The sequence below is a fragment of the Carcharhinus amblyrhynchos genome, chromosome 2 (assembly GCF_965287045.1).
Source record: "Carcharhinus amblyrhynchos chromosome 2, sCarAmb.v2.hapA, whole genome shotgun sequence".
NCBI lineage: Eukaryota > Metazoa > Chordata > Chondrichthyes > Carcharhiniformes > Carcharhinidae > Carcharhinus > Carcharhinus amblyrhynchos.
Genome location: NC_137325.1, coordinates 95066882 through 95080335, shown reverse-complemented (window position 1 = coordinate 95080335; position 13454 = coordinate 95066882). Strand labels below are relative to the sequence as shown.

The window sequence follows — 13454 nt, the reverse complement described above, 5'->3', positions numbered from 1 at the left end:
ATCAAATCAGTTACTCATCTCCAATTGAAATGTTTACCAAATAAACTTGTCAAAATTGGCAGCAATGTCTCAAAGCAATCACCTCTATCCTTACAAAGTACTTCACCTGGAGCATCCTCTTCCTCACCAAATCTCTTAAGAATATTAATGCCTCCTGGATCCAGGAAGGATGTTTCCATTCCTCCCTGGATGTTCCAACTGAAATCATGCAATTAGGTTACCACTCTTCCTCCCGATCCCAGCTTTTAAATATCCCTATAAAAGTTACAACTTACTTTCATAGAATCATAGAACCATACAGTGCAGAAGGAGGCCATTCATTAGGTCCATCGTGTCCGCACTGACCACAATCCAACTCAGGCTCTATCCACACAACTCCGTGCATTTACCCTAGTCCCCCTGACACTAAGGGGCAACTTAGCCTGGTCAATCCACCTAATCCACATATCTTTGTACGGTGAGAGGAAACCAGAGCACCCAGAGGAAACCCACATAGACACGGGGAGAATGTGCAAACTCCACACAGACAGTGATCTAAGCTGGGAATCGAACCTGGGTCCCTGGTGCTGTGGGGCAGCAGTGCTAACCACTGTGCCACCGGTCTGCCGTCATGGCAGTAGTGCATTATTGTCCTTCGCCTTTTTCAGCCTCTCTGCCGTCATTGGCATGGTCATCCACACCATTCCTTCCCAAAGTCTATCCAACATCTGGGTAAAATTGCCCTAATGTAGTTGCATTTACATCCATCCAATCATAGATCATTTTCATAATCTTTATTCTTTTCATCCCCTTACCATCACTTCAGGAATCTCCTCCTGTGAGCTCCATTCTTGATTCCCTCTGCCTCCTGCTCCAAATTCTGCTTTTTGGTAACAACATTCAAAACCATGAGTTTATCTTCCATGTGCACAATAATAGCACCTATATCTTTGCACTGTTTCTATACATATTATAATAATTATAATTATTGTATTATAATAACATTGTAATACAATATTATAATGTATTTGTAATAATAATACATTAGTAATACTAATAATGTATTACAGGATACATTATTATCCTGAAATAATTCTCCACAGCATAACACTGGGAAGACCAAAGATCTCACCTTAAGCCACAGCAACAAGGCACGTACCATTATTTCCCTCCCTGATCACAATTTGATGCTGAATCAGATAGTTTGCAGTCTCCCCATCTTAATTCACCCAATCTGAGCTCCAAAATACAAAATTCTTCTTCTGAAGGGCCTCTGAATGTGGCTTTGTAGATCTCAAGTACACCTTTATAGCTTTATAGCAGAGCGTACTGTTTTAATATGCTTCTGTCTGGCCTTCCACTCCATCATTTCAGCTCATCCAAAATCCAGCTAAGTGGACTGGAGTTTAATATCCTCATTGCAATTCCATCACTCTTTATCCTCACTAACCTACACTAACTTCATTCCTTCACACCTCAAGTGCCTTTATCTCTAACTACTATTCTTCACCCCTTCAAACATGGTTCTCCTCACTTGGGCCTTTTGTACACCATTTAAGCCCCATGAATTGGAATTCCTCCCCAAATCTCTTTGATTGATCATTTTTCACCACAATTTGGATCTTTCAGAGTGGAGAAATGCCGAAAGCACCTGTGGCATATTACAAGGTATAAATAGGCTTAGTTTAAATGTCAGTGTGCATAGGCGTACAAATATATAGATATTGAATGTGTAACTGTTCAATCCTTCAGAATACATATTATATACATATTATATCTATGTAGATAGATGGGTAGGTACACATATATCCAATGGAGGGTTACTAGCTGCTGTATTAAACAATTTTAACACCTCAAAACATGCTGGCTGCTATATTAGACAATTTAACACCTCAAAACATGCTGGCTGATACATTAAACTGTTTGAAGGGATGCAAGCTGATATATTTAACACCATAGGTCTAATTACTTGGCCAAATGTTAAAAGGGGTCTCTCACACTAATTAGTAATGAATGCTTGATATTGAAATAGGAGAATGGCATAACAAGAGCAGGAAAACAGAGATTCACATAAATCTACTGAGAACAGGAAGAAATAGCTCACACATTTGATGCTTACGATTGGTATAATCTAGTGAGAACATGATAACACAATTCACCCAATTAACATTTCTACAGGGAACACAACCTAGTGGAAGCAAGGGAGGGTGTAATCCTCAGGCAAATGTTTATGTTCAAGCTAGAACACAGGCGGAGAGATCATGCTGTGTGGAGAACACAATTCACAGACAAATGTTTATGCTTAAATCAGGGAAAGGAACATGTGAAGAGAAAAACCTGCTGAGCAGAGAGATCCAAGGCCAGGAATGACGGATTAGCCATTCATCACCAAGATACCATGGATGAGACACGGATCAATCAGGCACTCCCATAGTGACAATTAGTCACTTCCATTGGATCAATGGATATTGTATGTAATCACTGGCACATGGGATTGGATTGTGTCCAGCCTGGATGGGCTGAGTAACTGTATAAAAGTTGATGATTTTCTTTGCCTCAGTGGAGTTGCATTTGGGCTTGCTCTCTGACTTCTCCCTGCTCTCGTGAGGGGGCAATAGATCGACACTTGGAGCAGACCTGAGTGCAGAGTGATTCTTCTGAATTCATTCATGTAACAGATCCTCCTTAAAATCCACCTTGTTAATCAAGGTTTCTTTGGTTATCCCTCTTAACTATTAGAGAAATTTCTGAAGGAGAGTATTTATCTCCATTGCAGAGGCAAAGCTTCATCAAGGGTAGTCAGCATGGCTTTGTCAGAGGGAGGTCATGCCAAACAAATTTGATTGAATTTTTTGAGGACGTGACAAGTTGTGTAGATGAGGGTAGTGCAGTCAATACAGTTTATGTGTATTTTAGCAAAGCCTCTGACAAAGTGCAACATATGAGACTGTAGAGAAGATAAATTCATCTGGCTTAAGAGGTAATTTGAAAAAGTAGATTCAAAATTGGTTCAGTTATAGGAGGCAGAAGGTGATGACAGAAAACTGCTTTAGTGACAGGAAGCGTACCACAGGTTTCTGTGTTGAGCCCTCTATTACTTGTCATTTATAAAAATGACATTTGTGACTATATGGGGGACAGAATTAATATATTTGTGGATGATACAAAGGTTGGATTGGTGGTTAACAGTAAGGTGGAGCATCTTGGGCTACAAGAAGTTATAGATAGAATGGTCAAAAGGGCAGATAAATGGCAGATGGAATTTAATCCTGAAAAATGTGAGCTGATACACTTTAGAAAGAGCAACTTGACAAGGAAGTATTCAATGAATGGTGGGACAGTAGGAAGTTCTGTGAAACAAAGGGACCTTGGCATGGTTGTCTATAGATCTCTGAAAGTGGAAGGGCATATTAGTAGGGTGGTGAAAAAGGCATATGGAAAACTTGCTTTTATCAGTTGAGGCATAGATTATAAAAACAGGGAAGTTATGTTGCCATTGGATAGAACTTTGCTGAGGCCACAGCTAGAGTACTGTGTGCAGTTCTGGTCACGACATTATTGGATGGATGCAATTCCACTGGACAGAGTGCAGAGGAGCTTCACTAGGATGTTGCCTGGGGTAGAACATTTAAGTTACGAAGAGACATTGGATAGGCATGGGTTGTTTTTGTTAGAACAGAGAAAACTGAAGGGTGACTTGATCGAGATGTGCAAGATTATTAGAGACATGGACAGAATGGATAAGGGGCAGTTGTTCCCCTTAGTTGAAGGGTCAGTCATGAGGGGACATAGGTTCAAGGTGAAGGGCAGATGGTTTAGAGGGAGGATAAAGGACAAAAAAAAAGAAAATTACAGCACAGGAACAGGCCCTGCAGCCCTCCAAGCCTGCGCAGACCATGCTGCCTGACTTAACTAAAACCCCCTACGCTTCCAGGGACCATATCCCTCTATTCCCATCTCATTCATGTACTTATCAAGACACCCCTTAAAAGTCACTACCATAGCCGCTTCCACTACTTCCCCTGGCACCGAGTTCCAGGCACCCACCACCCTCTGTGTAAAAAATCTGCCTCACATATCTCTTTTAAAACTTGCCCCTCACATCTTAAACCTATACCCCCTAGTAATTGACTCTTCCACCCTGGGAAAAAGCTTCTGACTATCTACTCTGTCCATGCCTCTCATAATCTTGTAGATTTCTATCAGGTCGCCCCGCAACCTCCGTCCCTCCAGTGAGAACAAACCAAGTTTCTTCAATCTCTCCTCATAGCTAATGCCCTCCATAACAGGCAACATCCTCGTAAATCTTTTCAGTACCTTCTCCAAAGCCTCCACATCCTTCTGGTAGTGTGCCGACCAGAATTGAACACTATATTCCAAGTGTAGCCTAACTTAGGTTCTATATAGCGTCAACGTGACTCGCCAGTTTTTAAACTCAATATCCTGGCCGATAAAGGCAAGAATGCCATGTGAAGGCAAGCATGCCGTATGCCTTCTTGATTACCTTCTCCACCTGCATTGCCATTTTCAGTGGCCTGTCTATCTGTACACCCAGATCCCTCTCCTATCAATACTCCTAAGGGTTCTGCCATTTACTGTATATTTCCTATCTGTATTAGACCTTTCAAAGTGCATTTCCTCACATTTGTCCGATTAAACTCCATCTGCCATCTCTCCACCCAGTTCTCCAATTAATCTATATCTTGCTGCATTCTCTGATGGTCCTCATCGCTATCCGCAAATCCACCAATCTTTGTGTTGTCCACAAACCTACTAATTAATCCAGTTACATTTTCCTCCAAATCATTTATATACATTACAAACAGCAAAGGTCCAGCACTGATCCCTGAGGAACACCACTTGTCACAGCTCTCCATTCAGAAACGCACCCTTCCACTGCTACCCTCTGTCTTCTTTGACAGAGCCAGTTTTATATCCACCTTGCCAGCTCACCTCTGATCCCATGCAACTTCACCTTCTGCACCAGTCTGCCATGAGGGACCTTGAAAAAGGCCTTACTGAAGTCCATGTAGACAATATCCACTGCCCTACCCTCATCAATCATCTTCATCACTTCCTCAAAAAACCCGATCAAGTTCGTGAGGCACGACATCCCCTTCACAAAACCATGTTGTCTCTCACTAATACATCCATTTATTTCCAAATGGGAATAAATCCTGTCTCGAAGAATCCTCTCCAAATATTTCCCTACTACTGATGTAAGGCTCACCGGCCTGTAATTACCTGGATTATTCTTGCTACCCTTCTTAAACAAAGGAATAACATTGGCTATTCTCCAGTCATCTGGGACCTCCTCTGTGGTAAGAAGTCTCACAACACCAGGTTAAGGGTTGGACTTTAACCTGGTGTTATGAGACTTCTTACTATGTTTATCCCAATCCAACGCCGGCATCTTCACATCATGACCTCCCCTGTAGCCAGTGAGGACATAAAGATTTCTCTCAAGGCCACAACAATTTCCTCTCTTGCCTCTCTCAGTATTCTGGGAGGTGAGGAAAAGCTTTTTTATCCAGAGGATGGTAATGGTCTGGAATGTTCTGCCTGGGAGAGTGATTGCCTGGAAGAGCAGGTTGCCTCACATCTTTAAAAAGTATCTGGATGAGCACTTCAAAACATTCAGGGCCATGGGCCAAGTGCTGGCAGATGGGATTAGGTTGGAGTTCAGGTGTTTCTAATGCATCGGTGTAGACTCAAAGGGCCAAAAGGCCTCTTCTGTGCTGTATGATTCTATCTCATTTTTTGGGAGAAGTCTATTTTTATATCCCTCACACCACTGGAATGCAAGGTACAAATGTTGAGTATTCCCAATATTACCTGCAAATGCAGCTCACTGGGTCAACATCATTCTAAAGCTTAAAATAATAATAATAAGCATTTAGAAAGTTTAAGAACACCAAAGAATCCATTTGTCAGCTTTCAACTCACACTAGCTATTTATTGCTGATGCAGTTAACATTCAAAGTTCAGAACTTGATGCCAGAAAATCAGTTTGGGGATTTCTTTTTGTGTGTTTTTCTGGACAAGCAAAATTATTCAGCATGTACAAAGTATCAGCAGTAAGATTTTCCACATGTAAATTGGTACAAGAGCAATAGCAAGGGATTTCATTATGTGAGCAGTCATAGGTAGCTTGTTTGTTTTCAATTTCCTTGGGAAAACCTCTAAATACATCTGCCAGTACCTAACATTATTAATGTGAAATGTTTGGCAAGCCCTTTTCCCCACCTTTATATTCCAGACACTACAAAGTTAACACATAACCTGGGGCAAGAAGTTCATTGCGAAACATCTCAGCAATTAAAATAATGTGGCCATTTCAGTCGCTTCCCTTCTGTACCAATCAAGAAAATGCCTCTTTAAAATCTTCCTCCAGTTAAATCCACTTAAATAAATGTAAGAGAGTTTCACGGTTCAGGGCCAGTCCTTAATCTGAAAGCAACCACCTAGAAAACCAATAATGAAGCAATAATGAACATCAATCTGAATGCCACAGCATGCAAAGATAATAATAGAGCAACAATCAACGCATGCACATGTGCAGTGTCTTAAGCCAAAGAAATCAATCTCCGTGCTCATCAATTCTACAAAGCAGTGCATACAATGTAGATTCTGTCCTTCCTTGAGGTAATTTTATCAAAATCACACCAGCAATTTTCTCCTCTCTTCCTCACCTGTCATCTGTACATGGAAACTGAAGTCACGAGTTCCTTCCCAGGGATTCATATTCTAATTTAGTGTACAATATTTATTATGTGCTACATCAAAAAGAAATACTTACATTCTGTCACACATATATAAAGGTTTTCTCCCGAAGGAGAGGGAAAAAGAAAATTGGAGGGAACAAGGACTGGAATTTTAATTGCCATCACCAGCACATTCCATTCCTGTGGGAAAGGCAGTAGTCAGAAGGAGCAGGAGACTTACCCATTGCTTTTTTTAACCCCATCCTGCAATTTTAAACTGTAGATGGCAGTTGTTAACAAACACACTGATGTTAATTGTGGGGATACCCCAAAACCCAGAAGGGTAACTGGGAACATTGGTTCATAATGATGTATGTGTTTTACATAAAAACATAGAAACTAGAAGCAGGAGTAGTCTATTCAGTCCTGTTCCGCCATTCATTTTGATCATGGCTGATCATCAAATTCAACATCCTGATCCTCCCTTCCCCCCAGATCCCTTTAGCTTCAAGAGCACATCTAATTTCTTCTTGAAATCAGACAACGTTGTGGACTCAACTACATTCTGTAGTAGCAAATTCCACACATTCACCACCATCTAGGTGAATAAATTTCCCCTCACCTCAATTCTCAAAGGTTTACCCCTTATTGTCAAATAAGGGGTAAACCTTATTTGACAATAAGGGGTTCTGGACTTCTCCACCATTGGGAACATTCTTTCTGAATCTATCCTGTCAGGAATCAGCCTGGTAAACTTTCGCTGTACTCCCTCTATAGCAAGAACATCCTTCCTCAGATAGGGACACCAAAACTGCATACAATATTCCAGGGCTATAATTGTATAGTGCCTCACCAATGCCCCATACAATTACAGCAAAGCATTCCTATCCCTATACCCAAATCCTCTTGCTATGAAGGCCAACATACTTCTTGCCTTCTGCAGGAAGCTAAATGTTATAACATTTTCTACAGGGTATTTGTTCTAAAATTTACTCATCGGATAAATATTGCCAAGGTCTCAGGTTTTACTTGTGCTGGGACATGTTACATGTTACAACATGCTGAGACCAGCTCATTCACAAATCATGATCAGCTAACTTTGGCAGAGACCACTAACTTGTGTATAGTGCATGTCCAGAGGTCAGAACCAATTAGTGTCGGCCACCTCTGCAAATGTACTTAACTAACCAATGAATGTGAATGCGTGTTCTCTGAAATATTGTATTATAATGACTGTAAGAAAAACAATAGAAAAAACAATAGGAGACTGTAAACAGGAAAAAGAAACTCCTAATAAACTCGTAGGTTTGTACCATGAGGTGTCAGTGAATTCTTGGACCTAACAATTCTTTACTGCCTGCTGTATCTACATGCTTACTTTCAGCAACTGATGCATGAGGAAACCAAAGTTTCGCTGGTTCTTTCATGCAACCATCTCTCTCAATTTACACCCATTCAAGTAATAATCTGTTCTCTTATTATTGCTACCAAAGTGGATAACCTCACATTTCTCCACATTATACTGCATCTACCATGCAGATGCCCACACACTCGGCCTGTCCAAATCATGCTAAAGCATCTCTGCATCCTTTTCACAGCTCACTCTCCTACCTAATTTTATAGCATCTGCAAATTTGGAGATAATACATTCAGTTCCCTTTTCCAAATCATTAATAGACATGTGAATAGTTGGTGTCCTAGCAGAGATCGCTGTGCAGCCCCATTAGTCACTGACCACCAATCAGACCCATTTATGCCAACTCTTTGATTCCTATCTGCTAACTAGCTTTCTATCCATCTCAAGACATTACCTGCAATCCCATGTGTGTTAACTTTATATAGTAGTCTGGTATGTAAGACCTTGTCGCAAACCTTCCAAAAGTCTAAATAAATCACATCCATTGTTTCTCCTCGGTCAACTAGTTACATCCTCAAAGAATTCCAATAAATTCATCAAGTATGATTTCCCCTCTATAAATCCATGCTGACTTATCTGATTATACCACTTCCTTCCAAATGCCAAGTTATGAAATATTTGATGATGGCCTCCAGCAACTTCCCCAGTACTGATGTTAGACTCACTGGTCTACAGTTCCCTATTTTCACTCTACCTCCCTTTCTGAATAGCAAGCTTACATTAGTTACCCTTCAATCTGTAGCAAGAAGTCCAGAGTCCAGAGAATTTTGAAAAATAACCAACAATAGATCTAACATTTCCAGGGCTACTTGCTTAAGTACTCTGGGATGAAGATTATCAGACCGTGGAGATTTATCCACCTTCAATCCCATCAATTTCCCTAAAACCACTTCTCTACTAATGCTGATTTCCTTTAGCTCCTCACTAAAACTTGTTTCTCTCAGAACTTCTGCTACATTATTCCTGTCTTCCTTTCTGAAAACCAAAGCAAAGTATTAATTTAATTCCGTGGCCATTTCTTTATTCCCTGTTATGAATTCTCACATTTCTGACTGTAATGGGTCTACATTCACTTTTGTCAATCTTTTTCTCTTTGCCTACCCATAGAAACTTTTACAGTCAGTTTTTATGTTCTCTGCTACATTAGTTTCATATTCTACTTCTCCGTTCTTAATCAATCCCTTGATCCTCCTTTGCTGGACTTTAAACTGCTTCCAATCCTCAGGCCTATTGCTTTTTCTTGCTAATTTGTATGCTTCTTCCTTGAATCTTATAATGTCTCTACTTTCACTTGTAAGCCAGGATTTGGCCACAATTCCCTTACCACTCTTGTTCCAAACATGAATAAACAACTGCAGTTCACCCATTCATTCTTTAAATGCATAACATTGCCTATCCACTGTCTTTCCTTTAAGTAAAGTTTCCCAATCCATGTCTCACACCATCATAGTTACCTTTATTGAGATTCAGGGCCCTAGTCTCAGAATCAACTGTATTACTATCCACCTTGACAAAGAATTTTATATTATGGTCATTCATCCCCAAGGATTCTCTCACAACTAGGTTGCCAACCAACCTTGTCTCATTGCACAACACCCTATCCAACATGGCCTTTTCCCCAATTAGTTCCTCAAGGTATTGCTCCAGAAAACCATCCCATATGTGCTCCAGAAATTCCACCTCTATTACACAATGTCTATTTTAATTCTCCCAATCTAAATGCAGATTAAAGTAGCCCATAATGACAGATGTTCCTTTAACATCTTCTGGTATTATGTGAGGGTTGATGCATCACCCAGTGAGGAAATAGTCCAGCCATTGTGTGAACAACTCAAAGAATATTTATTAACTTAAAAGAAAAACTAAAACATACATAACAAGAACTACAATATAATATGGCATTAAGTAAACTGATGACTATACACACATAATTTCACATGAAATTATCACTTGGTCCCCAAAACTCCCTGCGTTTACCTGAACTCTGAAACACAAATTTTCCCAAACAATATCCAATATTAAGTCACTCTATGAGCTACATGCAGCAAATAATTACCACAACCAGTTTAAGGTGGCCATGTCTGAGAAATAGTTTTCCAGTTCAGGGAAGGTGGAAAATGGTTGCTTTTCTCAGAAGACTACAGCTGTAACTTGTTACAGCTATGATGTTAACTGTCTCTCTCCTTTCCTTTCTTCTTGTTCTACCATTTCTTTCCCTTTGATTTTATCCTTGTATGGAGTCAGCTTTTGGTAGACATGTGTCAATATTCTTATCTCTCCACTTTGAAATTACCACTTTGAGATCCCCACTGTTTTCTTTTATCACGTGTAAAATACTTGACTGTCATTGAGGCTAATTCACATCTCATCATTTCTCCAGCTGCCTTCTTCTAATCAATTCCCTGTTTTCCTTTGTTTTTCAATCTTATTTATCCCCAATGGTTAACACAGTCAATGTGATGCAAGTACATTCACAGTGTTTTAAGGAAGGGAATTCCAAGATTTTGACCCAGCAGTGACAAACAGGTGGCAATATAATTTCAAGTAAGTATGGCTTGTGACTTGGGAGGGAACTTGCAGGTGGTGCCCTTGTCCTACTGGTTGGTAGAGGTTATGGCCATATGAAGTGTTTGAGAGGAGGCTTGATGAATTGCTGCAGTGCATCTTGTAGATTGTGATCATTGCTGCCACAGCATGCTGATCATGTAGGGAATGAATATTTAAGATGTTGGATGGGATGCTGGTCAAGTCAGCTGCTTTGACCTGGATGGTGTTGAACTTCTGGTTGTCATTGGAACTGTACTCATCCATGCAAATGGAGAGTATTCCACCACAATCCTGACTTGTGACTTGTAGATACTGGACTGGCTTTGGGGAAACAGGAGGTGAATTAATCGCTGCAAAATTTCCAGGGTCTGATCTCCTCTTGTACCACAGTATTTATGTGGCTTGTCCAGTTCAGCTTCTGGTCAAAGGTAATCCCCTATCCCCATGATGTTGATAGTGGGGGATTCAGTGATGGTAATGCCATTGACTGTCCAAGGGAGGTGGTTAAATTTTCTTTTGTTGGAGATAATTATTGCAGTTGTATGAACATCACTTGTTAATAATTTTCCTAAGCCCGAATGTAGTGCAGTTCTTGCCACATATGGATATGGAACTGCTTCCTTACCCGAAGGCTCACAAATGGTACTGAACATTGTGCAATTATCAGCAAACATCTCCACCTCTGACCTCATAATGAAGGAAAGTCATTGATGTTTGTGGGGTCTAGGATACAACAGGGATCATATTACAGATAACTGGGATACTTCAGTTGAAAAATACTGCTTTGTCATGTGGCAGCCAACAGGGTAAATGAAACTCACATGCGCAGGCTTCATATGCATGCGCAGATACAACATGATGCATCTGAATCCACTTACTATGAACCCAAATATTCGAAAAAAATAAATCCCACTGCAACTCGTAACTCACTGCAACAGTCCAGAGTATTAAAAACACGTGTACAGAATAAAAATTCAAGCATTAATACCTTAATTCATGAAGTTGTGTAAGGTTGCTTACAAAGAAAATCAATGGAAGTGGATGCCTTCAGTCACACAGCGCTTAATCTCTGTCTGAACCAGACAGAGTTCAGACTATCATTTGATTACACTTTAGAAAATTATTGATTTTTGTTCAGCTGGAGGAAAGAGTCTTGGGATCACAATCGTTTCTGTGAGGTATTATGTCAATGTCAGACAAGAGACTCCATTTCAAGATGCAGGGACTGAATATTTTTTACTAAAGATCCTAGACTTTAAATGAAAAGGCACCCGAACTGCTAACTGCTGTCAATGTTAACTTGCTCTCTCCATTTGATCGAATTGCCAGGCACATTAATCTGCTATCAATCCAGGCTTGGTAAAAATTACAGAATAAAGCAACATTTATGATTAAGTTTGTGCATATATTCCAAACTTCATATAAATAATAAAGATGATTTTAAATAAAGCTCAGGATATTGTTCCTTGGGAGCACTGAAGAGAGGCAGCGATTTGCGAGAGGAGAGCTTATGGGTGAGTAGAGCGATTTTTTAAAGCTAACTTTTTACTAGTTTTTTTTCTTTAAATTTTATACCGGAAGCAGTTGCAAAGACACTCGGGTAGAGTTTTTTTTAACCTTACTGTAAATTAGAGTGGTGAAGAATCCCGATACTCTACATAGGTAGAGTATCCCAACCCCCCCCCTCCTCCTCTAACCTAAAATAGAGAGAGAGAGAGAGAAGGGCTCTGACTGAGAGCAGGTAAGTTTGTTTTTGTTTTTGAGTGTGCTGTAAGGGCTTTGGCTCACAGGGCCAAAGAGATAAGGGTGAGGCAAGGTAAGTTATAAGTTTTTTTTTTACTTTTTCCTCTGGGTTACTAAAAAGGGGCAAGTATGGGTGTGAGGCCAGTATGTTGTTGCCAGTGCAACACGTGGGAGGTCTTGGAGGCTCCTGGTCTACCAGACATCCACACCTGTGCTCGGTATGTGGAGCTGCAGTCCCTACGGAACCAGGTTAAGGAGCTGCAAATGCAGCTCAAGGACCTTCGGCTCATTAGAGAGAGTGAGGAGATAATTGACAGGAGCTATCAGCAAGTAGTCACACCAGGGCAACGGGAAGAAGGCACGTGGGTAACTATTAGGAAGGGGAAACCTCAGGTGATGGAGAGCACACCGGTGGATATCCCCCTTCAAAATAAGTACTCCTGCCTGAGTACTACTGGGGGGAACATCTCATCCGAGGGAGGCAGCAGTGGCCAGGTCTCTGGAGCTGAGCCAGTATGTCAAAAAATTAAAAAAGAGAGCAGAAAGGTAGTACTAATAGGGGACTCCACAGTGAGGGGGGCGGACAGGTGTTTTTGTGGACGTACACGTGAGTCGCGGATGGTGGTTTGTCTCCCTGGAGCTGGGATCCGGGATGTCTCTGGGCGTGTCCCAGACATCCTGAAAGGGGAGGGTGAGGAACCGGAGGTTGTAGTGCATATAGGTACTGCTGACGTAGGCACGAAGAGGGAGGCAGTCATGAAAAGGGACTATAGGGAACTGGGTAGGCAGCTGAGGAAGAGGAAAGCGAAGATAGTAATCTCAGGATTGCTGCCTGTGCCACGGGAGAATGAGGGCAGGAATGGAATGAGGTGGAGGCTGAATGCGTGGCTGAGGGACTGGAGCAGGGGGCAGGGATTTCAGTTCCTAGATCATTGGGACCTCTTTAGGGGCAGGTGTGACCTGTACAGTAAAGACGGGTGGCACTTGAATCCCAGGGGGACTAATATCTTGGTGGGAAGACTGGCTAGGGCTACTGGGGGGGCTTTAAACTAGAAAGGATGGGG

At 41.1% G+C, this 13454-nt stretch overlaps 1 protein-coding gene across 8 annotated transcripts in view; it reads right to left on the bottom strand.

The window, feature by feature from the left end:
• The window catches only part of tpk1 (thiamin pyrophosphokinase 1), a 360013-nt gene that overhangs the window by 276682 nt on the left and 69877 nt on the right, over window positions 1–13454 (bottom strand). The window contains exon 1 of one of the 8 annotated variants that reach the window (XM_080209360.1): window positions 6779–6797. The exons of the other annotated variants lie outside the window; for them this stretch is intronic. The gene's annotated coding sequence lies outside the window, so the exon portion shown is untranslated. Of the gene's footprint in view, window positions 1–6778; window positions 6798–13454 lie in introns of those variants that run through there. 8 annotated transcript variants of the gene reach the window in all.